We start from the raw sequence: 24,376 nt of genomic DNA, 5'->3' as shown, positions 1-24,376 counted from the left end.
AGGGATGTTTTCTGGTGCCTGGCTGGCTACTCCTGATTCCTCCAACACAGCCCTTGGATCTTTGAGATTCCAAGAAAGGAGGACATTAGTCTTACCCTCCTTCACTTAGCACAGCTTTACCTCTTTTCCCTCAGTTGTCCACTTCTAATTCTGCAAACAACAGCTGGAGAGGGTGAGTGAGGGTCAACTTAGCAGCTGTGTGTTGGGAATCAAGAAGGCATCCAGGATGAAGATACTGTCTGGCTACAGCTGCTGCCAAGATGTGTGTGTGTGTGTGTGTGTGTGTGAGAGAGAGAGAGAGAGAGAGAGAGAGAGAGAGAGAGAGAGAGATGGGGGGATTCATAGCAGGGAGTGGGTAAACATTGCTGGCCAACTTTCTTTTAAGGGTGGTAAATTAGATATTCTTAAAAAGTTTTGATTCTGTATCAAGGACGAATTCATTTCATGTTTTATTCCAAATCCTGATGATGAGAACATTAGAAATCGACCTTTCTGGATCCTCCTGTTGCTGGTGACCAGGCTTTGCTCACATACGCCGGCCACCTTGGAAACGGAGTAAGCTCAACACTCTGGATGCTGCTTCCAGGCTGGTGCCTCAAGTTGAAGCACAGGGATCTAGAAATATGTGAGAAGATGAAAAGTTCAAGAAAAGGGTGTTGTTCCCAATCCCAGCTGAAGAGAGGCCTCTTCCTGGAGAGTGATGAGGGATTTGGGTGTGTGGTTTTGTTCCTGGACAAACATAAGTCTTGAGCTGTGTAATATGTTTCTAATCATAATTTGGATTATCCCACACACTAACCAAATGTTTGTTTGTCTGAAGAGGCCCATCTTCAGGGCCCAGAGAGGCCTGATAAACCTCCACACAACAGCCCGTGTACTTCCGGCTGGTAGGCTCTTTCTGAAACTGGCAGGCAAAGACCGCTGCCTCTTTGTGCTCAGAAAGGGCTGGAAGTTCCTGTTCACAGTGTCCACACTTCTTCAGCCCGAAGCTGTCCCCTTTGGTCACTGTTGATATAATCCTTTCAGGGACCAGTTGGAAATGGCCGGGCGTTGTCCCTGAGGCCAGGCCCAGCCACTTGGGGCCATGTCAAGTGTGGAGGCAGGGCTCCTAGTAGGAAGCCACAGTGACTACTGAGACATCAGAAGTTTCTGGCTTTCTCCCAGGTCTCATTTTGACAGACAGGAGAGAAACCAAAGAGGCAGCCTGAGCTAACTAAAAGCTAGCTTAAAACTTAGACTCTTAGGGGAAAAAATGAAACCAGAGAGGGAGACAAACCATAAGAGATTCTTAATCTCAGGAAACAAACTGAGGGTTGCTGGAGTGGAGGGAGTGGGAAGGTTGGGGTGGCTGGGTGATGGACACTGTGCTGTGGTGAGGGCTGTGAATTGTGCAAGACTGATAAATCACAGACCTGTAGTACTGAAACAAATAATACCTTATATGTTAATAAATATAAATTAATTTTTAAAAAGAATACCCTAGTAAAAGCCAGGGAAAAATTAAAGCAACAACAAAAACCACTTAGCATCTTAATAGTCCATATTCCTTAAGATAGTACGAGTTGGCAGTTTACTCTTGAGGACCAAGTAAATTTCATTGATTTTGAAAGTAGCCAACTTTTAAGCACTGTTTCACCCAGTTTGGAAATACACAGTTCTTTATGAAGGAAGGGTTGCACTTCAAGACTACAACAATGGCCTAGGAGACGAGGCGAGGGTGGTTTTGCTAAGTCAGGGTATGGGTGGCTTAGAGAAGATGAATGAATAAAAGGAGGCAGGCAATTTCGCAGATGAAAATGGATTCAATTTCATTCATGATGTACAGGAAAACTTTACGTCATTACAACACTTATGGTGTACAGATGACATGGGTCCCACCCCTGCTGTGAGCACAGGACAGGATATGAAGAATTCCACCACTTTGTCACCATTTAAAAATCTCTCTCCCCATCTCTCCTCCTCTTTCGCTGCACATGCTTGCGTGTATGCGTGTGTGTGTGTGTGTGTGGGTGTGTGTGGGTGTGTGTTTTCAAAAGAAATGTTGGTAGTAGTTTAGACGACAAGACATATAATTGATGTATTTCTCTTTTCAGGTCTTAGGAGGAAATACCTAAGAAGAGGTGATTAATTACTGTCTGAAAAGTGCTTTGAGATCCTCTGAAGGAAGGTAATTAGAAGTGTGAGACGTGGTTCCTAGATGTTGATTACATGTGATTATATGTAAAGAATGGTGCTAGACTACTTCCGATACATTCCTCTCCTGCATCTCCAAACAGACAAGTGTGTGCTGGGAAGAGAAGTGAGAAGGGCTGGGAGGAAGAAGAGCAATCGGAACAAAGACTTGTATTTCCTGTGAAGTGGGAGGAAGATAGCCCTGGGGTCTCAGGGTCTTTGCAGAAGACACGCATCTGAGTGGGACCTGGGCCTCCTGTGTTCCCCAGGAGAGTCTGCCTCCTCACCCCCTGAAACTCTGTTGACTTTTAGGGTGGTCTCTTCGTTCAAGTTTTACCAGCGGACTCCATGACTATATCGTCACAGGGGAAACCACCTTCCGTTTTCCAAGAAAACTGGAGGCTTGTTTTCTGGGTCATTGTTGGGTGGGTAATAATCACAGAGTATTAAAATCTTTATTATTCTCTGCTCTTATGGAGCTGCTTTTCTTAGAAAGCCCCATATTTTTCTTTCCAGCCAAGTCTTATTTTGGGAGGAAGTTACTCTAATATGATACCCGGTCTGTAGGTAGATTGATGACACCTCTCCGACGATCCGTGGTGTCTGACCTCAAGGGCCCAGAAGCAGTCGTGTATGTTGGTTAGACCTCAGAGCCAGAGCCCGCTTGAATTCTGGATCTGTTCCTTACTCACAGGACTTGAGGCGAGTTATCCAACCCCTCAGAATCACAGTTTCTTCATTTGTGAAATTAGATAGGAAAGGCATCTACCTCTTTGAGTTATTGCGAGCATTCGAAGAGGAATTGTGTCTCATACTTGCATTAGGGTCTTGTATGTTGGAAGCACCAAATACGTGTTTGCTGCTGCTGCTGCTGCTACCTATGAAAACTATAGACTCATTGAGAGCAGAGGATTATGACTAAGATTACCATCATTATCAAAGTACTCCTAAAGAAACCAAGGTTGATTTAAAGCTAAATGCTCAAGTAGCTAAAATTATGCTTGACACTCTTCCACTCCTGTTCTTAGTCTCCCCCTTTTTATTCTGGCTTTTCCAAATTTCTGACCTCATGGCCATGGCTTGAGGTTTTCATGACGTGTTAAACATATCCACCATGAGTGCAAGCGATTAAAGGTATAGATACCCGCAAGGATGGAGTCACACTTTCAAGGACACTGAAATCTTGATGTTTTTCTGAAAAACAAAGTAATAAATCCTGTAGACCTCTAGCACTTTGAAGCTGGGCTTCAGGGACCATCTAGTTCAAGTCCAGAGTAGGCAAATGATTCACCCTTGGAGAGCGGGCATAGCTGATTAATGGGAGAATGGGATTAGAGTCTTGGGTTGAGCTAGACAATTAAGAACTATGAACATGTGAAACATGGTATGATTCCTTGTAAATCTGCTTCTACTGAGCTACACCACAGCAATACACCATTAGTCTCCAAAAAAGGCTGCTATAGGATTGCCTACAAAATGGCATTTTGTGTCTTAAAGGAGATGAAGTTGAGGATGTCATCCTGATCCTGTTTACACAAACACTTGAGTGGCCATACCTTTTTGTTCTAAGCATTGAGAATGGCCGGCACTTCTGAGACAACTATTTTAATCTGATGAACGTCATGAACTTTTTATGTGATCATTGATCATAGGATTAATGCCTTTTGAATTCGCTACTAGAAAGCTCAAGGCCAACTTTACATGCTACCTCTGTGACTAAAAGCCAGTATCTACTACAAATTATAGATGTTCGCTGTGGCTGAAAACTTCATAGCCACTTTTCCTGAGCTGTGTTCCACTGAACACTAGCCATGGCTATTTCTTGGTGTGGGAGAAGAGTTTTGGGGTCCTGGACACTGTATCTTTTACCTCCTTCTTTGATAGTCTTGATGTTTTCATTGGTGTCTTAAATGTTCTGAGGAGTCTGATCATTTAAAATCGAAACAAACAAACAAAATCCCATTTGAACTTTCTTTTTTTAAAATTTGTTTGTTTATTATTTTATAATATTTTATATTTTTTAATAAACATATAATGTATTATTAGCCCCAGGGGTACAGGTCTGTGAATCGCCAGGTTTACATACTTCACGGCATGCACCATAGCTCATACCCTCCCTAACATCCATACTATTTGAGCTTTCTTGAGCATTGTCCTTATAAAACTTGTTTGACCACAGAATCTTATTAAAATATTATCTCAAAAGTCTAGTTTTATATGAAATATGTTTTGGGAAATACTACCTTTTAATAACATGTAATCAAATCCTGTTTATTGGATTTATGTCAGTACAAAGGTTGTTCTTGACAATGTGACTCTTCCTAGTTCTACACAGCAGGGAGAGAGTCCAGGTGGGGATATTAGACCAGTCAGCTGAGGAGGTCCCTTTGAGTTTGAAAATTTGGTGATCCCTGATTTAATAAGTGAAGAAAAGTTCTTCAAGAGTGTCTGCTCATAGAATTACAATTTTAAGTTTACTAACATGAAGACTAAAGCTAGAAATTAAAACATTATATAACAGTTCTGGCATTTTTTAATATCTAATCTAAAAGACGGCTTTAAAAATTATGTTTTTAAAAACAATCTCCCTCCCCTACAAGGAGTATAAAACAAAGAAGAAAATTTCCTCTGGAAAGCATCAAAGTTAAAAGTTATAAAATTTTCATCTGAACTCCTATTGGGTTATGGAATTTAACCCCCCTTCCTGCTTTGATGAAGGCTTACATAATGAGGGTGATACAAATTCATGGTGTATCTTGAGGGGTTGTGCAGCTGAGTTTCTTCCTCAAGCCCATGGTGCATGTAGAACCCGAAATGTTAATTTCCCAAGCACCTTTGCCTTTAAGATCCCTTCCCCTCCACTCTCCATTAAAACTCAACAAACAAAAAGCAACAGCAAGGACTTCAAACCCCAGCCACAAGTGTATTACTTAGGTGGGAGCCTGGGACTTGCCTCAGACAACACACTCAGCCTCTGGAGTTGCTCCATTCCTTTGACCAGTGAGCCTAGGCCCAAGGAGAAATTCCAAGGGCAAAGTCACCTTTAAAGAGAAGGAATAGGGGATGCATGGGTGGCTCAGCGGGTTAAAGCCTCTGCCTTTGGCTCAGGTCATGATCCCAGGGTCCTGGGATCAAGCTCCACATCAGGCTCACTGTTCAGCAGGGAGCCTGCTTCCTCCTCTCTCTCGCCTGCCTCTCTGCCTACTTGTGATCTCTGTCAAATAAATAAATAAAATCTTTAAAAAAAAAAAAAAAGAGAAGGGATAGGCTCTCCTGCTCAGGTCCTTGGTTGACATCCAGCTCCCTCAGCATCCTACCTGACATGATACCATACCTCCAATGTCTTTCATTGCCTTTCCTCTTGTGTATGACTGTGGGAGGTGTGCAGTTTTGTTATTTCTCTGGCCCCCTTATCTCTCTGATTGCATTTCTGTGTTTTTGTCCATGTGCAGCAATGCCTGCTACATGTCAGGTATTATGTCACAAAAATGCATATGCCCTGGTCCTTGCCCTTGAGGAGAGCACAGTGTAGACAAGCAGATGAGCACTGGAAACAATTTCCATTTGGTGTGACAAAGACTCCACAAGAGCCATGCGTGATGACCAGGGAGGCAGTAATGGAGGTGGCATTTGGGTCTAGTCTTAGAGAATGTGTTGAACATGGATTTTTCCATTAATAGAATTACTTTTTTCTGCTTCATGGCAACCAGCCTGCTAGATGGGGAGGTATTGTTCTGGATTAAATCAGGAGACTAACTGACAGAATCTATTAGCTAAAGTCTAGACTCTTATTTCAAGCAATTCAGTGAATGTTCAGGTCTTAATCATTTCAGTTATCAGAGGACAAGACCACCTAGAAAGTAGACTCTATAGAACTTAGTCTCAAGTTTCCCTGATGTAAAAATATTCTAGCTTCTAGTCTTCGGTTTTGGAAATTCTTAGAATTAGCTTTGCTTTATGTTCAATCATGCCAGTTTCCTGATCTCGTGGCAGACAGAAAATAAATGGCATGTTTAAATTGCTGTTTGGTTGAAAATAAAGCTCATTACTGAAGAACAGGTTTTAATTTAAATTTCAGAAGAAATTTTACAAAGCGCAAGAATGTGTGGGGTAAGCTGGCTCCTTGAGTTTGCTGTTTCTTAGCTGACAAGGGAAGGTGGTTAGCAGACCTAGTACTGGGCAGAATTCTGTGGATTTTTTTTCAAGTAACTTTTATGAGTCAAATCCATGGCTGTCAGTCATGTGACATAATACCCATCACTTCTATGGCTGTATGAATAGTTCTCTAATTTGATGTTAGTAGACAATTTCTTTAGCAAATACTCTTTTTCTTAAGACTTAGCATGTCAGGTCTTCCCTTTTCACCTTCCCCAAATTCAATTTAATAATGATTTTTGACTGCTTATTTTTGACATTTATTATATCCAGACCTGATAGTATTTTCATCTTCTGTTCTCTTTGGGTTGAGAGGGTGTCCATCCCAGTGGTTTTCCAGACCCCCAAATCTGAATAGGACCCTTAACCACCCAAACCATGGGGTTGACTTAGCATTTGAAAGCAGCACGTATTTTCCACTTTTTGAAACTTAGGATCTTCTATTTCCACATCTGAGAGTTTTGCTCCTCGTGATTTGTCATCCTACACACCCTCATGGTATTTTAATACATATATGTGACTCTGACCAGCCCACAAACTCATTAAGAACAAGGAATGTGTCTTATTTGTCTTTGTATTCCATAGTTCATTACATAAAGGAGGTACTTAAGAAATATTTATTAAATATATGTTTATCCTAAAAGATAATAAATTAGACAATTAGATGTAAGTTGTTTCCCTGTGCAAGATGTGAAAAAGAGAAAATATCACATATGCAGTTCTCAGAACATGACTTCTCATAGCAATTTTTTTTTAAAGGGCAGATCAAGGAATGTCCTCATAAATGAAATGTGAATTCCTCCCCAGTGTGATCCAAGAATCCTGATTTACTTTGTGCTCAAATGGGACATTCTACTTTAGGATCTTGCATTTGTGGATTAGATACTCAAGAAAGGTGATACCGGGGAGCACCTGGGTGGCTAAGTTGATTAAGCATCTACCTTTGGCTCAGGTCATGATCCCAGGGTCCTGGATTTGAGCCACACATTGGGTTCCCTGCTCAGTGGGGAGCCTGCTTCTCCTTCTTCTGCTCTCCCTGCTTATACGCACTCTCTGTCAAATGAATAAATAAAATCTTAAAAAAAAAAGGTGATATCTGGACTGAAAGTGAAGGATATTGCTGTCTGTGGAAGACTAAGACAAGCTTGCTTCTGTATCTCTCGCCTAAAATCCCAGTAACACAGTTATCGGCTACTGGGCGTCTATTCTGTGTCAGGCATTCAAGAGGCACATGATTTCATTTAATCCTCACAAGCAATTGACTTCCTCTAGGTCAAATAAGTAAAATGTACCTCAAACTAAACCCAGGGACAAGCCTCCCCCAACCTTGGCATTCTCCCAGGACTCTCTGTCCCAGTGGATGAAAGCTTCCGCATCCACTTCCTCCAGCGAGAAACCTTCCCTGTCTGTCCAGCTTCTGAGTCTTGTTGAGGTAACTAACATCCACCCACTCATAGACACCCTGCACGGCTTCCATTCTGGCTCCAGCCACCATCTGCCCTCCGTGGATGGCTCAGTATCCACCTCGGTCGTCTTCCTTGCCCTCCTCAAATCTATCCCCCGCACCAAAGCTTGAGTGGTCTTCTCAGAACTCATGTATGCCCACATAATTTTCTTGATTAAAAATCCTCTGCTGATTTTCCTCTTTTCTCTTAGGGCACAGACCAAAGTCCTTAACCAGGTCCACCATGCCCTGCTTGGTTTGTCTTCAGATGACCTCTCCAGTCTCTTCTCATCTTCTGGGCTTCCACTATTCCAGCTGTTTCCTGAGCCTACGTGGCTCTTCCCTTCCCTTTTAGAGTCTAGGCTGTTGCCCACTATGCTAACAGAGCTCAGCTCCATAGCATCTTTCTCGAGGGACTTCCATGTACTTTATGCGTGTGTGCCTTTTTCATAGTTTTAAATTTATTCATACTTGCTTAATTTTTTTTATTACTCTCTGACTCTCTTGTGAGCCTGTAGGCTGCATGAGGACAGGGTAGGCCTGTTTTCATTCATTAGACCCTAGCCCAGAACCTGAAGGTAGTGAATAATTGGGGAGTATTCGTTGTATAAATTAGCACACAAACAACAGCTGCCAAGTAGCAGAACAGATCTGAACTCAGAAATTAACACCCCATGTCTTTGGTGTGTGGCCAGGCCCCCAAATGGCCATTCTCATCAAAGGACCACAGGTGTGGAGACAGTGGAAGGTACATGTGGGGAGTCTGGCTCATGCCTCCCTCTGGGCCAGGGAAGGGATGTCCCCATAACTTGTGGTACTTCAACGCCACCCTGCTCTAACATCACTCCAGGCACTTTGTGTAGTTTCTGGCAATTAATCTCTCTCCACAAGCCTTTCAAGAGGTTAAGTAACTTGCCTACAGTCACCCAGAAATTAGGTGTGGAGCCTGCGTTCAAGCCTGAGCCATTTGGCTCGAGATACACATTTGCAATCATTTTGCTGTCTGTCCTTGGCTTACTTTGTTCCGTGTCCCCGCCCCCTGCCCCCCCACCCGGCCCCCCAGGAGACACTCTCTGATTTTGGTGTCTGCTCTTCTTCTTTAAAATCTGCACCCATTTCTTCTCTAATTTATCCTTTCCCTTCTCTTCCCCTGCCTCTTTTCTTCCCTCTGTCTTCCCTCCCTATCTCCCTCATAATTCCATTAGTGAGGAGAACCATGACGTTATTTACCTGGAATTTATATTTCAGGAAGCTTTTTTTCTCAGCAGCCCGGAGCTTCCTGCCCACTTTGCAACTTTGTAGGACAAAATGCAGATAAGCATTATAAATCTCAAAGCGTGTGTGCTCTTACTTTTATGATTCCTTGAGATACAGTTTTAAAATCACCTCTGATTTTGGGTTTTGAATTTGGAATAGTAAAGGTAGTAAAGGCAATGTAAAGAAAGGGAAATAAACTTCAAAAGTGCCTTTTTTTTTTTCTCTCCCTATGAGAAGTCCACTATAAATTTTGGAGATGCTTCTCAAATAAAACTAGATTCTTTGGCTGCCTGCCACTTCCCTCCACATTTCACCTCTTTTCTTGAAATTGCTGGAGCCTGTCTCAGGACATGAGGTCATCTGACGCAAGAAGAGAGTGTTTAGGTGCCACAGGTCCTATAGAGGGCTCAGGCACACTGATTTGCATTTCTGGGTCAGTGTGATTTCACTTTCATTGAACCGTTGTACTGACCCTTGTTTTTCCACACTTTGACTCTTTCCACCCTCTGAGAGCAATCAGTGTGCTCCCCCTGCAGACAGTACTTGGCCCCCAACACCCCAAGTGTGCAGACTACCCACACTGACCTTTTCAAGGTGCCCAGCATCACTAAGGTGCTTTCAATGAGACACTGGCCAACATTTGAGGTGTCTCTGGATGCAGCTTTTATTCACATCTAAAAAGGTAGTTTTGTGTGTTAATAACAAAAATGAAATGAACATTATAGGATATGTTTTCAGATATGTCCATGGTGGTCATGGTTTTGCACTTCCCGTGTGGGTGTTAATCCTTGATGTCTTGAGAGCAACAATGGAGAAAGACAGATGTCCTATTCTTTCTCTCTTTTGTATGGGTCATGCCAGGAATTTGGTGAAGACCCGCAGTGTGTCAGGGGGACATGACACATATCTAAGTCTTTAGAATAAGGCTCTTTCCAGGCACCTGGGTGGATCCGTGGGTTAAGTGTCTGTCTTGGGTTCAAGTCATGATCCAAGAGTCCTGGGATTGAGCCCCGCGTCAGGCTCCCTGCTAAGCAGGGAACTTCTAGATATCTAGTTGCTAAATCAAAGAGTGCTCATTCTTTTAAGCAGGGAGCCTGTTTCTCCCTCTCCCTCTGCTGCTCTGTTTGTGCTCTCTCTCTCTGTCAAATAAATAAATTATCTTTAAAAAAAAAAAAAGGAATAAGGCTCTTTCTGCTCTCTTATTCACAGTGTAATTTCTGTTAAGAGGGAGCAAAGACCCCTGAAAAGATTTAGTTACTTGTGCTATGATAGGTATAGGTCATTAGTTGTTAGTCTGTGATAAGGTCCACCTGGCTAGAAGACCCTTGTGCAAAGGTAAATGTGCATCATAAAATGCAAAATGCTGTACAGATGTTGGATATGAACCCGATGTTAGAATAATTGAGATCAAATATGAATGAAATGTCTGTCTCCTGAAGCATGGCCTCAATCACTGAGAATAAGTATTGTCTTTTTCTTATTTATTGCCGTTTTCTTAGGAGTAATAACATAATTGTGTGATACGTGAATTATATCTTGACATTGTTTAGAAAAATGTAGTAACAACATTATCAAGAAGATAGGTAAACAATGAGAATCAAATAAAAATCACCAATATTCCCAGTTCCCAGAGAGAACTGCTGGTAGCATGAATTATTTTCTCTTGGTTTTGGTCTGTGAATACTGACCTGAAATAGTGCAGTAAGTCATGTTGAAATCTTTTTCACAATGTGTTATGAACATTAAATATTCTTCTGCTTCTGCACAGTGTTCTGTAACATAAATGTTTTATAAAGAATTTAAACAATTCTCTGTTGTTGGACATCTAGGCTGTCTCCAAGTTTTTGACAATATGTGTAGCTCTCTAATGAGTATCCTTATGGCTATATTTTAAGCACCTCTATGATGCTTTCTGAGATGAACTTCTAGATATCTAGTTGCTAAATCAAAGAGTGCTCATTCTTTTAAGGTTTTAAAAAACACACACGCACATGCACTCCTTCAGAAAGGCTGAATCAATTTATACTAGCAGTGTATATCACTGTACTTATTTTTATATATATTCCCCAGCACTCCATATTATTTTCAATATTTTTCCAATTTGACGTGAAAAATGGTGTCTCGTGCTTGCAATTTCCACTCCTTAGATTCTTAATGTCCTGAAGCATCCTTTCACATATTATCGGCCATTTACAAGTATTTATGTCCTTTGAACATTTTTCTTAGGCACTGTGTATCTTTCTGTCAATTTCTAAGGTTTTTAAAAGCTAATAAGGTTATTAATTCTTTGTCATCCTTTTGATTTGAGTTAAAAACAAACAAACAAACAAACAAACTTCTTAAATGAAAGTGATGCGGATTTTTCCTTAGAAAGAAAAGCAGCTGAAATTGGTGACACAAAGTCTTCTCCTGACTGTTTTCACCTGGTGTGTGCATGGGTTTGTGAACTTGGTGTATGCCTCAGTTGCTTTCTGGCAGAAACTCCCAAATCAAGAGTCAGAAAACATCATCTTTACGAATAGTTGTGGTTTCATTTTGAGATAAATAATTACTGAAGTTAAATAAGGGAAAATTACAAATACTTTTAAGCATTTGCCAATTTTGTATTTTTATCATCCATTTCCAAAGACTTCCAATTCCAAATATTTTTAAAGGAAAATTTATGTTTTCTTCTGCTTCACCGACTTCATGTGTGGGGTTGTTGTTTTCTCTATTTTAGCAGTAATCTAAATCAGGACAAACACAGGCCAGAACTCCAAGGCAGATGACAGGGACTTCTAAGACTGGATGGTCTGCTGGGCTGGGTACTTAAACAGAAGTTGATGTTGGATGAGACCACATCCTTCCTCCGTGTCCCTTCCCTTGCCTTGCTGCCCTCTCCCTCTGTCTCTTTTTCTCTCTTTCCCCCTCCTTCTCTTTAATTGGCTACAGGACATTGGGTAACACTCCCCTTTGCTTCTAGGCAAAAGGAAATAATAGTCCTCTTCCTGCCTGAGACAAGAGGTTGGGGGAGGTGGTTGAGCAGCCAGTGAGATCTCTTAAACATTCAAAGGATGATTTTTTTCCTGCTACTTAAAAATGTAACTGTGCTCAGGTGTGCACACACTCAGATGCACGTGTGTATTAGCTGGCGCACTTGTGTTGCTCAATCACTCAGTTATAGATTTTCTTTTCCAGTTTGTCTTTCAGGATGATAAAATGTACATGTAGTATTTAAATCTCTAAGAAGATTGCTATTTTTTAATGACTGGCTGTAACTCCTTTTATTAACTAATGGAGATCGTGTTGACTACGTCTTAACCAAGGAGGTGTGGTGTGAGGGTAATTAAATGGGTCCGTTAAGTTGCCCCTTGTCTGGAAAAGGACTGCCATCTTTTTTTTTTTTTTTTTAAAGATTTTTTTATTTATTTGTTTGACAGATAGAGATCACAGGTAGGCAGAGGGAGAGAGAGAGAGGAGGAAGCAGGTTCCCTCCTGAGCAGAGAGCCTGATGTGGGGCTCGATCCCAGGACCCTGGGACCATGACCTGAGCCGAAGGCAGAGGCTTTAACCCACTGAGCCACTCAGGTGCCCCAAGGACTGCCATCTTTAAACAGAGCAAGGGCATGGCTTGTCTCCAGATTGTGGGGTAAGTGAGGATAATACTTTTAGTGATGAAGTTGGCATTTCCCATCTGTGGTACTTCAAACATAGTCCTCCTTCTCTGTACTAATCACAAATGCAAAAACTCTGCTGATACTTTGACCATCTGGCTTTCCCATCATACCCTGTTTCCATACCTGGAGATTCAAAGCAGACCTTTGATTGATGTTTTTCAAAATACTCTCATAAGATTCAAGGACAGACGGAAAACATTCTTCCAAAATTGCAAATGGTAGAATGAGCATTCATGACTTTTTTTTTACTGCTTTAGCATTGTTAATGATCTTAGCTTCTGGATTTTTCAAAAATGCATTTTTTTTTTAAAGCAAAACATTGCATTCTTACTCGCTGCTTATTTTTGACAGTGTCAGAGCTAAGATTTAAGCAGTGGATAATAGTCCCAAGTTCAATGTGAAGTTCAGTGAGTTCTATATTCTACTTTAATTAAAATATTTACATGTTCATGGTCTACTTTCTCTTTGGGAGCCAGATACCACTTTCATTTGGTCAGCTAGCTGGTTCTGCTAATTGAATAGTCATGTAAAATACCACTTTGAATCTGTTCCAGGATATGGCATTATTCTGAATTATTACTAAATTTAGCCATTTCCACAGACCTATCCGTCTCTATCTGCCTTGGTACCAAGCCTGGCTTGGGTTTCAAGGGCTGCTTTAGAAAAATGCAGTAAGAGGGCACCTGGGTGGCTCAGTGGGTTAAAGCCTCTGCCTTCGGCTCAGGTCATGATCTCGGGGTCCTGGGATCGAGCCCCGCATCGGCTCTCTGCTCAGCGGGGAGCCTGCTTCCCCCTTTCTCTCTGCCTGCCTCTCTGCCTACTTAGGATCTCTCTCTCTGTGTCAAATAAGTAAATAAAATCTTTAAAAAAAAAAAAAAAAGAAAGAAAGAAAAATGCAGTAGGCCCCAAATTTCATTTTCTCTCCTTAGTCACTCCTCAAGCAGCAATTTGCCTTATTTTTGCTGTTTCCTAAGTTTTAAGAAGAGTGACAGACAAGGTATTGAGCTTTGGTTTCTCTCTAGATTCTGTCAGTTTCCTCAAACACAGCCATCTCCTCTCTTAGCCCCTGGTGTGCTGCTGGGGATTACTGGGCCCCACTGGCCAGCTGCTGCCTCACCCCGGCAGAGCTATTTGCTTTTATGGAGCTAGGAGCTAACTCCCCTAAGTGTTACGTACTTGGAGACTCTTTAGCATGAACAACGGTGAAGAAACAGGAACTCTCATCCCTTTCCTGGCATCAGAAAAAAGGACCTGGGTGTTTTAATATCCCATTTTTTCCTTCCCCTTTTAGTTCAGATGAGGGAACAGGTGCGGTCTTGTGGCAGAAAGAAGATGACCCTGGCTAGGATTGTTTTGTCTGTTAGCTCTGCCTTGGTGAGGGAAAGCCTTTTAAATAATTATTCGTAGTTTGAAAGGTCCAGGGCATGGGGAGACAATTAAATACAATATTTGGACCATCCACTCTGAACTATGTAGTATTATTGATAAATGTGATAAAAGAAACTTTCATCAAGTCCAGAATGGGGCGTTTGAAACACACCGCTCCTCACGGGTGGGTGTGCTTCCTTCTTTCTTTGTAAAGCTTCACTGTAAGTAGCCCCGTGTGAAACTGGAACTCCGTGTGGGGAAAGAGGACGGGTGGAGGAACCGTCATGTTATTAAGTTATTGCAAATGTAGTGACTGGTGATTTCACACGTACGCATTCCACATTTTACAGGAAGCACACACATATAAGAAACCATGCCCTGCTGGCCCCTTACCACCGGATTTTCCATTGCCTGCCTCTAAAATCTAATGCTTGCTTATTTGATCATGCCTGTTGCTCTTCTGTAGTGCAGAAGGAATGTGGTCATGTGAATTTCAAGGGTAAGAAAGCAATCTACGTGTATCAAGCAAATCTAAAGGACAAAAGAAATTTTTTCAGTCACTCACAGCATAGTATGTCCTTCCTTCTCTTCACAATGCTTCCTTTGAGATGGCTTTTTTTTGGTTGTTGTTGCTTTTTTTTTAATGAAACCAAAATAATCTTGCCAGTAGGGTCATGGAAATTTTTACCAACTCCATTTGTTCATAGTTGCCCATCCCTTCTCATTTCTTTTCCTTCTTTATAGACAAAAAACTTAAAAAAAAAAAAACCAACTTATTTGACTTCTTTTCATTATAAAAAGTAATTTCTAAATAAAAGCTTGTAAAAATTTAAACAATATAAAGGCATACAAATTTAAAAAACACACTGCCCCCCAGTCCCCTTTCTTCCCGCCATATTTACTTTTTTCTTTTTAAGAGTTTATTTATTTATTTGACAGCACAAGTAGGCAGAGAGGCAGGCAGAAGCAGGCTCCCCGATAAGCAGAGATGTGGGGCTCAATCCCAGGACCTTGAGATCATGACCTGGGCTGAAGGTAGAGGCTTAACACACTGAGCCACCCAGGCGCCCCCAGCTGCATTTACTTTTTAATCTGTTGGTAGAACCAGAGTCAGTTAGAGTTCCTTTCCCTTCCCTTCCCTTTCCTTTCCTTTCCTTTCCTTTCCTTTCCTTTATTTTCTTCTCTCTCTCTCTCTTTTAAGATTTGTTTATTTATTTGAGAGAGATAATCCTCAAGCAGATGCCCTGCTGATGTGGAGCCCAGTGTAGGGCTCGCACCCTGGATCCTGAGATCATGACTTGAGCCAAAACCAAGAGTTGGACATTTAATGACTGAGCCAGCCAGGTGCACCTCAGGTAGATTTTCTATGAATTCTTGTCAAGTATAGTAAATACACATGGAGAACTGAGTACCAACTCTTCTTTCTCAATACACATGTTTTCAGAAGGGGAGAGAAGGTTGAACTAGACTGAAAAGAGATGGGAAGGAAGATGCAGCTGCTCTCTCCTCCCTTAGAGATCAGCTTCTTGAAAGTGGGATTTATCTATTAACTGTCTTTATAAATTTATCATGTTAGGAAAATGCCTATCACAGGGTCGGGAGATTGAGTCCTGCATCAGCTCCTTGCTGGGCATGCAACTGCTTAAGGTTCTCTTTCTCCCTTTCCGTCCACACCTCCTCAACCCCTGGACTTGCACAAACTTTCTCTCTTGAAAAAAAAAAAAAAAAAAGGATTGAAAAGCAGGAACTAACTGGCTAAGGTTAGGTAGAGTTCTTGGAAATAATTTCAGTCTATCAGAGGCTTCCTTGCTTGTATTTTTATGTCTACCTTGGGTTTTTAATCTATAAGCAGCCAGCATGTGCTACTTTGAGGTTTAGTACCATGGGTAGTTGCTGCTAAATTAAACTAAAATTAAAGATAAAAGCCTATTTGGAATAAATCCATACTTAGAAGAGGAAACTCTGAATCATTTCTATCATTTATTCACTGGGGGATTTGTACTTCAAAGATCACTAAGATTCATAGGCTCACCACCTCCTTTTGGGAAAAAAGAGGCCAGATAGAATTCTCTAGACTTAGTGCCATCTCTTCCACCACCATGGCCGCAATAGGAGTCAACATCTGACTGAAAGGATAGCCTGCTTTAGGCTCTCCAGGCCCCCTTGAGGTAGCCAAGAGTGGCCCTGGATTGTTATTGTCTGAACCAATCACAGGGATGTCTGAATTTGAGGCAGAAAGATCCAGAAAGAGAGAAAATCAGACTCATTTACAAACAAGGTAGTCCAGTGCCAATGCCGAAAACAAGGGATGTGGAAAGAGAAGGCAGTAAGCCAAAACTATGAGGCAAGAGATGACTTCAGTAATGGAGGCGATGAAAGAAGATATAGAAAACCATCAGTAGAACAAGCCTGTAGAGAAAAGAATAGGATGCTGGAGATGCTTCTGGAGCGGCAGGATGCTGGAGAAACTTGTTTTATTCCCAACAACATTCTAGTTCTTCATGTGGCCTGCCATGTAGCTCTGGAAACCACTCACTTTGTTTCCTCAGCCCTCCCAAGTATCCCTACAATGGGAACTCTTACCCTGAGGTGAATGAGTAGTCTCCATATTTTGCAACTTGAAAAATCCCCATTTGTAAGAAGAGCAGGTTGTTTAGAGAGAATCACAAATGTTTCTTCCTTTGCAGTTTGAGAGAGATACTATAGGATGACATACAGATGGCCTGGGAAGAGCTTTACATGGTGGCAAATGCTTTTCTAGGGTCACCACAATTCAAGGTCTTGTTTTCTCTGCTGTAGACTTTGAAATTTGATTTCATCCATGTAGACAGTGTGGGCTTACACCAAGTAGGAGATTTCTAAATCATCCACTGTATGAATGGCAGTGTGAGGTAGAGCTTTCCAGAGATAGGAACCCCCTGTTAAAATTTTGGCACTATTGAACATCTTTTCTTTATCAAGACTCTCTTTGGGCTCTTCACCCTTTTTTCCTGAGCATTACTTCTTTTCCTCCTTCAGTTTCATAAATACATATGTTCCTTATGGTTTGTCTTTCATCTCTTTTTGTGTCCTTGCCTTCCATGGAAATGCCCTCCCTGCCGTGGTTGTCCTCTATCCCCTGACCACTTTACTACCTTCCCAGATTTCCAAATCTCTTGGTCATTTGCACCTGCAACTCTCACTAGTATCTCATTTTCACTGAGTTCAAATGGAAATTATTCTCTTTTCCTCCAAAGTTCTTCCTCCTATGTTCTTTCCCCTTCTCTAACACAGGAACAGTGAACTGAACTCAAAGTTCAGAATCCTTTTGACTTCCTTTTTTTCTCCTTGTGACCAACAGTGATCATTGCAAAGTCCTAGCAATTCTACTGGGTCATGCCAGTGTCATCCAGTCCCCTCTATATTCATTATCTGATGCTGCTTCATAAAGCAGGTTGAGGTATAGCCGCTTAAACAAGACATATTTATTGGTTCACACAGTTCCTGGGGTTAAGAATCTGACAGTGGCTTAGCTTAGTTGGTCTCATGAGGTTTTAGGCAAGCTCTTGCTGGGGCTATAGTCATCTCAAAGCTTGATGAGGGCTGGAGAATCTGCTTCAGAGATCGTCCATGTGTTATTAGCAGGTCTCTGGTCCTTGTTGGCTATTGGCCAGAGACTTGAGCTCCTTCCAGGTGGGTCACTCCATAGCTCTGCTTACCACAGATGGCTGGCTTCTCCTTACATGTAGAGAGAGGAGGGAATGAGAAAGGGAGAAGGATGAGGGAGGGAAGACTCAAGATGGAAGCTGCAGCCTTTTTATAACCCAATCTCGAAAATCATACATCATCGGGTTTGCAATATTCTATCTGTTAGAAGCAAATTTTTAAGTACAGCCCACACACAGCATGAGGAAATTAAGGGAGAAAAGTCAAAGAATTCATAGACATTTTTATTTTTCAAACCACGACCCCCTCTTCTTTGTTTCTACTTCCATGGTCCTAGGTCAGGCTCTTATCACTACTCACCAGTATTTGTTCTTAAGATAAAGGCCAAGATACTTCACCTGGGCTACTGGGTCCACATCTCTGTTCCTGTGCCTCCACTTGACTGCATTCTATTTATCAGTCGGTTGACTTTTTTCTCTTTCTGGTTCTTTCTCTCCCTCTCTCCCATATTTAAACTTCCCAAGAGAGAGGCTTTCATTGATTCCGGCAGTCAGGAGCTGGTGTCACTCCAGGTCACCTCACAGGGGACTGGAGAGCTTTAGGGAGTCTGCCCTTTGGTCAGGTGTTCGCTCCTGGCCCCATCAGCTGTGACCAGGATGGTGGATGACTTAACCCTGCCTCATGCTCCCCTATCTCAAGCCACATCCCCCCACCTCCGGTTATGCTCCACTGGCCTTTTTCGAAGGTTACAAGGACCATTTTCCCTCCTGCCACAGAGCCCGTGCTTGGCCTGCCCCTCTGCCTGGCCAGCTCTTCTTTCCGGTCCCTGCTTGGCGTACTCCTGGCATCTTTACATTCCAGCACATGTTACCTCTTCAGGTAAGAGTTCTGAATCCCTTCATCTCCATTAGGTTCCTCATGAGCTCTCCCAACACCCCGTACTTTTCCTTCACAACTTTTGCTTGTGTGGTTGTTTAACAGTTCATTCCTCCGTTAGACTGTAGCCTCCAGGTGGGCGGGGACTCTTTTGCTCATAATGTCTGACACTGGCAGTGAACACGGTATCTATTTATTATAATAAGTCTCCAGGATCCTCTGTCATACGCACGGTGACATAATTACGCTTTTTCCTGCATTCATGTTTCTCCCTTGCTCACACATTTTCAGTGGTTCTTGAGTGCCATCACTCTTTTTTCTGGCATTCAAGGCCCTTCGTAATGGGTGCCAGCTCTCTTTTCTGGTTTTGTTTCTCAGCATTCCTTTGAACAGACCCAGTAATTCCAACTGAATTGAATCACTTGCTGTTTCTGAAGCACACTTAATGCTTTACTTTTTGTATCTTTGCTCCTGTTGTTCTCTAATCCTGGAATGTACTCTCACTGAGATGATACAAGAGTCTTGCAGGTTGCTTGTTTATATATATATACCTCCTGAAAATTTGGCTGAATTTAATTTTTATCATAGATATGACATTTCTCTCTTAAATACTATGAGAAAATAAGAACAGTTTCTTTCTCAAACACAACACCTTTTTTATATTTACAAATGAACAGTAATCTCTTTATATCAATTAATATTTAATCCACATTATATTTCTTCAGTGTCCTTCAAGTGTTTAATTATAGTTGACTTAGTCAAAATAAGAGTCAGACCAGGTCCACACGTTGCATTTGGGGTTTATGGTCTTGATTGACTGTTGATCGCTTGTAGCTTGGGCCCTGTGTCATTGAGCTTGGCCTCGGCCATGTAGGTCTGACAGTTCCAGGGCACAACCAGCTTGAAAACCCCAAGAAGGTCACAGGTTCAGAATTTTGACTGCTCTGGGAGCAAGCTAAGATGACCCAACTACTTCTTCCTAAACCCTTCCAGGTATAAAATCTGGCCTGATCTTCTGCTCCCTGCCCCCTGTTGGCCACGCTCCAGCTACATTGATCTGCTGTCCCTTGTCACTCACTGTGCCCAGGTCCTTCATACACCAAGGCCCTCCTCTTTGCTTCTGTGGCTGCCTAGATTGATTCTCTAGCTCCCACTTCCCTGCCCTCCTTCTGTTCTCCTGCCAGCCTGCCTTTGCACACACATTATTTGCCTAATGAATTCCCATTCTTCCTTCAAGAATAAAGCACAAATGTTACTTCCTCAGAGAAGCTCTTATTTTTTTGTTTTTTGTGCTTCCCCCAGCTCCATGCCCAGAGTAGGCCGAAACCCCTGTTAAATTCTCTCATTGGACTATACTTTTCTTCTAGAGCACCTATCCAGTTGCAATTAAATAATTATTTATGGAATTATCTTTTGAATGTGTCTTTTTCCAGCTAAGACTTATAGCTCCATTAGAGAAAGAGCCATATTCATAGTGCCCATAGTTTTATTCCAGAATTTTTCAGAGGGCCTCACAAATACAGATGATCAGTAGAATATTAATGAGTGGTTGGATGGATAGATGGGTAGAGGTAGATATGAAACCAGTCAAGTTTCTGGAGAGCTTTGAACAGTGGATTGACTGGGCCATTTGGATGCTGTAGGGCCTCCTTTGAGTCTGGGTGGGCAGATTCAGCAAAGGGTCAGAGATAGACTGCTTTTGGCTAAGAGAAGGTGAAAGGAAAGACATTTGTTCCATAGTATCTACCTGACCAAAGGATGTCATTACTTTCTTTGCATTTCCTCCTGAGATACGAGAAATTTCTCAAACCCGTTCATCCTTGAAGACAAATCACAAGGCAATTTGAAAGTCCCTGAAATTTCTTGGCTTCAAAAATTTTTTCTTTTTAGGTGAGCATGTCAGAAATTGATGTCAAAGAAAGACAAGAGCCTCAGATACCACACACTTCTCTGAGAATTACTAGACTCAACACAACAAAAAAGTCTGTTACAAAGCAATGTTCCTCTTCCGGAGAATTTCACTAAATAATTTCCTACAGAGATCTCAGCAGTTCCTTTCATAATGTTCTGAGCAAATGTGTTGGAGCCACTTAAGCACAGCGCTTTCCTCTGGATGGCAGAGCCCACAGACACTATTTACATGCACCAGTGCCATTTAGATCTTAACTATAAATTACGGCATAAAGGTTAATAGAACTGAGCCAAGCTTTAAGAAGGGCCTTCTGCACAAAATTGCTTCATATATTGGTGGATAATAATAGAAATAAACACTGAAAAGAACAAGAGGTGTGGTGGGGATGAAAGAGCGAAGTTCTTTGAATATTACTGGAAATCCCTATCAGGGGATCCACAGGGCAGAGATGTTAATTTCTAGGGAACTTTTTAATTCCAACAGCAGAACATTCGTTTTCTGGTCATTTGTTTTCTATGGCCCTTTTGGCCTTCAGTTGGTAAAACAGTCCATTTAAAATGCCTCCTGAATGGGCTCCAAGATTTTCCTTTGGGGCTGATAAGGTCTATCTCCTGAAAGAGCAACAGCTAGCAGTGTTGGTCAGGGAGGTCTTCCACTTCCCCAACCTTATAAGTGGCCAGTGATGTTTTTAAGCAGGGGAAAAAAGGCCCACCTGCCTTCTATGATAGGAAAGTGGTAGTCACATGGTGTTCCTTCAGCCCCCGTGCATGTTGGTTATATTTCTTATCTGCTTTTGAACAGTTGCCAGGAACCTAAAACATTTCTAAGTCCATCACTCTCTAAAATGAAGCATGACAGCTACATGCCTGGCTTTGAAATGAGTTACAACTGATTTCATAGTCCCTCTGACAATTTACACGGGAAAGCAAACGGATGAGGTTAGGAGCTTCAGTTCTCTTTTTTTTGAGTCTGTCAGAGTCCAGATCAGAAAGTATCCACCATGCCCAGTTACCAGATCTTACCGGTCTAAAGACCCAAGTGAATGCACAGGTTCTTAGCAGATTACCGCCACACCATGTCAACCCAGGACATGGAAAGAGTGAGGGATGCTCTGCATCTCATCCCCTAACTGCAGTAGCAGTGACACTTCCCTTGAGCCCTCCCCTCAGCGACCCAGGGTCAGGCCTCACGGGCTGCACCAGGTTCAGACTGATCCTATGCACCCCATCCATGCAAATGGGGACCTCTGGTCTGGAGGACACAAGCAGCTGCAAGGCCTGGCGGAAGCTGACCCTGGTGGAAGTGTCCCTACATCCGCCATCGTATTAGCTCCCTGTGGAGGGGGGCTGGTCTACCATCAGCAGAAGGCACTCCAGTAGGAAACAGAAGATAGAGCTTAGAGGGGGAGGAGAATTCCTGTGGGAGGGGAGTACTCAGGGATCTATGAGACAAGAGAACAGTGGTGTGACTGATGCCGCCACGCCCAATGAGCACAGAGGCTCTCAGAGGCTCAAGATGGCAGGTTTCACTTTCCTCCCTCAAAGAGCACATAAGGACCTTTCCAGCTTGCTGTGTTTATTTATTTTTTAATTTTTATTTTTAAGATTTTATTTATTTATTTATTTGACAGAGAGAGTGCACACAGGCAGCAGGGAGCAGCAGAGGGAGAGGGAGAAGCAGGCTGCCCACTGAGTAAGGAGCCCAGCGGCAGGGCTCTGGACTCTAGGACTCTTGGATTATGACCTGAGCCAAAGGCAGACACTTAACCATGTGAGCCGCCCAGGCGCTCCCCTGTTTGCTGAAACACATACATATTATAGTGTGGAGAGGGAGGAACAGGTAATTCAGCTTCCTAACTCTCCAAGGAAGCCCTGCACCAGGGATCGGAAACAGAAATTGCCATATTGTCTCCGTTCTAAGTCCCTGGAAGCTGGGATTGTCTTGGAGAGAATTTTGTAAGCCAGGCTGGGGCAAAGCAAGTTTTCTATACAACAGAATCTCAACTTGCACCCCACACATCTTGTTTTCCCTGACCTCATTTTGGATCTGGCATCCCTGAATTTATCCAGTAAATTTAAAGCTTTTTATATTTTCAGCCTCTAAGAATAAAAGGGTCTCACTCTGCATAAAGCAGTGGTTTCCTTTTCTCTCTTTCTCTGTCTCTCTGTCCTCCCAGCCAGCCCATCATCCCATCCTATCTGTCTGTCCATCTGTTTGTCCATCCCTCCATCTATCCTAACACGACTTTTTTCAGTTTTCTGGAAGGTCCTTCCAGGTTCTTGTAAATTGGGATTTAGTAAACAAATCCACACTCACTTTATGATTTTGTAGTTTTAACATATATCCATTCTCAGCTTTTGTTTTTATGTTCATCCTATAATCTATGTAAAGAGCAATCTGAAATCCCACACACTCACAATCACCCTTCCTGATAACTTCAGTGAGCGTTGTTGTCTCCCCCTCTTCCTAATTTATTTTCTGATAATACTTAGAGTATTTATTTATTTATTATATATTGTATTAGTTTTCTAGCTGCTGTAACAAATTATCATAAACTTAGTGGTTGAAAACAACACACTTTTATTATGTTGCAGTTCTGTAGGCTAGAGCTCCAACAGAGGTCTCATTGGAGCTAAAATCAAGATGTCTGTGGAATTTGTTCCTTCTGGAAGCTCTAGGGGAGAATCTGTTTCTTTACTTTTTCCAGCTTCTAGAGGCTGCCTGTATTCTTTGGCTCATGGCTTCATTCCTTCATTTCAAAGACGGCAACATAACATCTCTTGTGAGCCTGCTTCTGTCATCCCAGCTCTTTCTCCAACACTCTCTGCCTCCCTCTTCCCTTTTGAGTACGCTTGTGTTTACAGCCAACCCACCTTAAGAATAATCTCCCTATTTCAAGGATGGCCGATTAGCAATTTAATTACATTTGTGACTTTAATTCCCCTTTGCCATGTAGCCTGACATAGTCACAGTTCCTGGAAATAGGATGTGGATGTTTTGGGGGTCATTGCCCATTATTCTGCCTCCCATATCTTGGTACCCCTTTATAAAGTTTTTCCCATTTTGATGTATGGAGATTTTCATCTAAGTAGACTGCAAACTTCTTGAACGCAAATCTATGACAAAATATTTTGATTTTCTCTATTTCTGGTCTTCCCCATTAACATTTTCAAAAATGCCAGAATTTGAGAGGATCTTAGTAAAGACTTACCAGCAGCTCCAATGGCTTTGATGGCTATAGTCATCCTTCCTCCACTTGATTCTGTCTTTCCTGGAAGTTTGTATGTACAGAATATTCAAGTGCTGATGCATGCCTTTATCAATGTGTTGACTAATTTTTACCAGAAGGCATTATTAGGAATAGTTAGTAGTTAGCCTCTTCACAAATCTATTTTGGTGTTACAGCGTAAAAAAAATATCAGATTAGAAATTGTGGGTATGCAAAATGAGAAGAGGATAGGAGAAGTAGATGACAAGTACAGAGGTACCTTTATGATTCCCCCACCAGACCTCCCCAGGAGACAGATTGTCTCTTTCATGTGGCAGCAGATGGCATACTACAGACTCAGTGGCATTCTGACAGCCCTTCCTTGTTGGAAAGTCCCAGAACCTCCTATGGTAGGAAACAGCCACAATATTTCTAGCAGATTCCAAAGAGAATCCTGCCTCTGGCTTGGACTTGACCAAGGGTGTCACATTCTACCTCTAAGACCAAAGAATTTTTTTCAACAAGGAACTCAGAGATGAAGAGCATCTTAGTCTTGCTAATCTGTGTTCTCTTTAAGTTTTGGCCCAGTTAAAATATGTTTAACAACAGGCACCTCAATTATTAATCCATTTGGCTAAAACTAGCTATTTGTCAGGTACTGGGTTGGCCCAATAGTCAAAAAA

General features: G+C 42.0%; 2 long non-coding RNA genes across 2 annotated transcripts in view; one reads left to right on the top strand and one right to left on the bottom strand.

The window, feature by feature from the left end:
• The window catches only part of LOC116591255, a 65,595-nt gene extending 63,428 nt beyond the window's left edge, over positions 1–2,167 (top strand). Inside the window, exon 3 of the long non-coding RNA XR_004285912.1 lies at positions 2,094–2,167. This is a non-coding gene — a long non-coding RNA (uncharacterized LOC116591255). The remainder of the gene's footprint in view (positions 1–2,093) is intronic.
• LOC116591253 lies at positions 170–14,774 on the bottom strand. The gene is made up of 4 exons (XR_004285909.1): positions 14,618–14,774; positions 10,717–10,800; positions 9,614–9,702; positions 170–615 (listed from the first exon to the last, which is right to left on the bottom strand). It is a non-coding gene; the product is annotated as an uncharacterized LOC116591253 (long non-coding RNA).
• Positions 14,775–24,376: the final 9,602 nt, after the last annotated feature.

This window comes from Mustela erminea, chromosome 5, assembly GCF_009829155.1.
Source record: "Mustela erminea isolate mMusErm1 chromosome 5, mMusErm1.Pri, whole genome shotgun sequence".
In the NCBI taxonomy this organism is placed as follows: Eukaryota; Metazoa; Chordata; class Mammalia; order Carnivora; family Mustelidae; genus Mustela; species Mustela erminea.
Note: the sequence above shows the minus strand (reverse complement) of the source record. Positions and strands in the feature narration are given on the sequence as shown.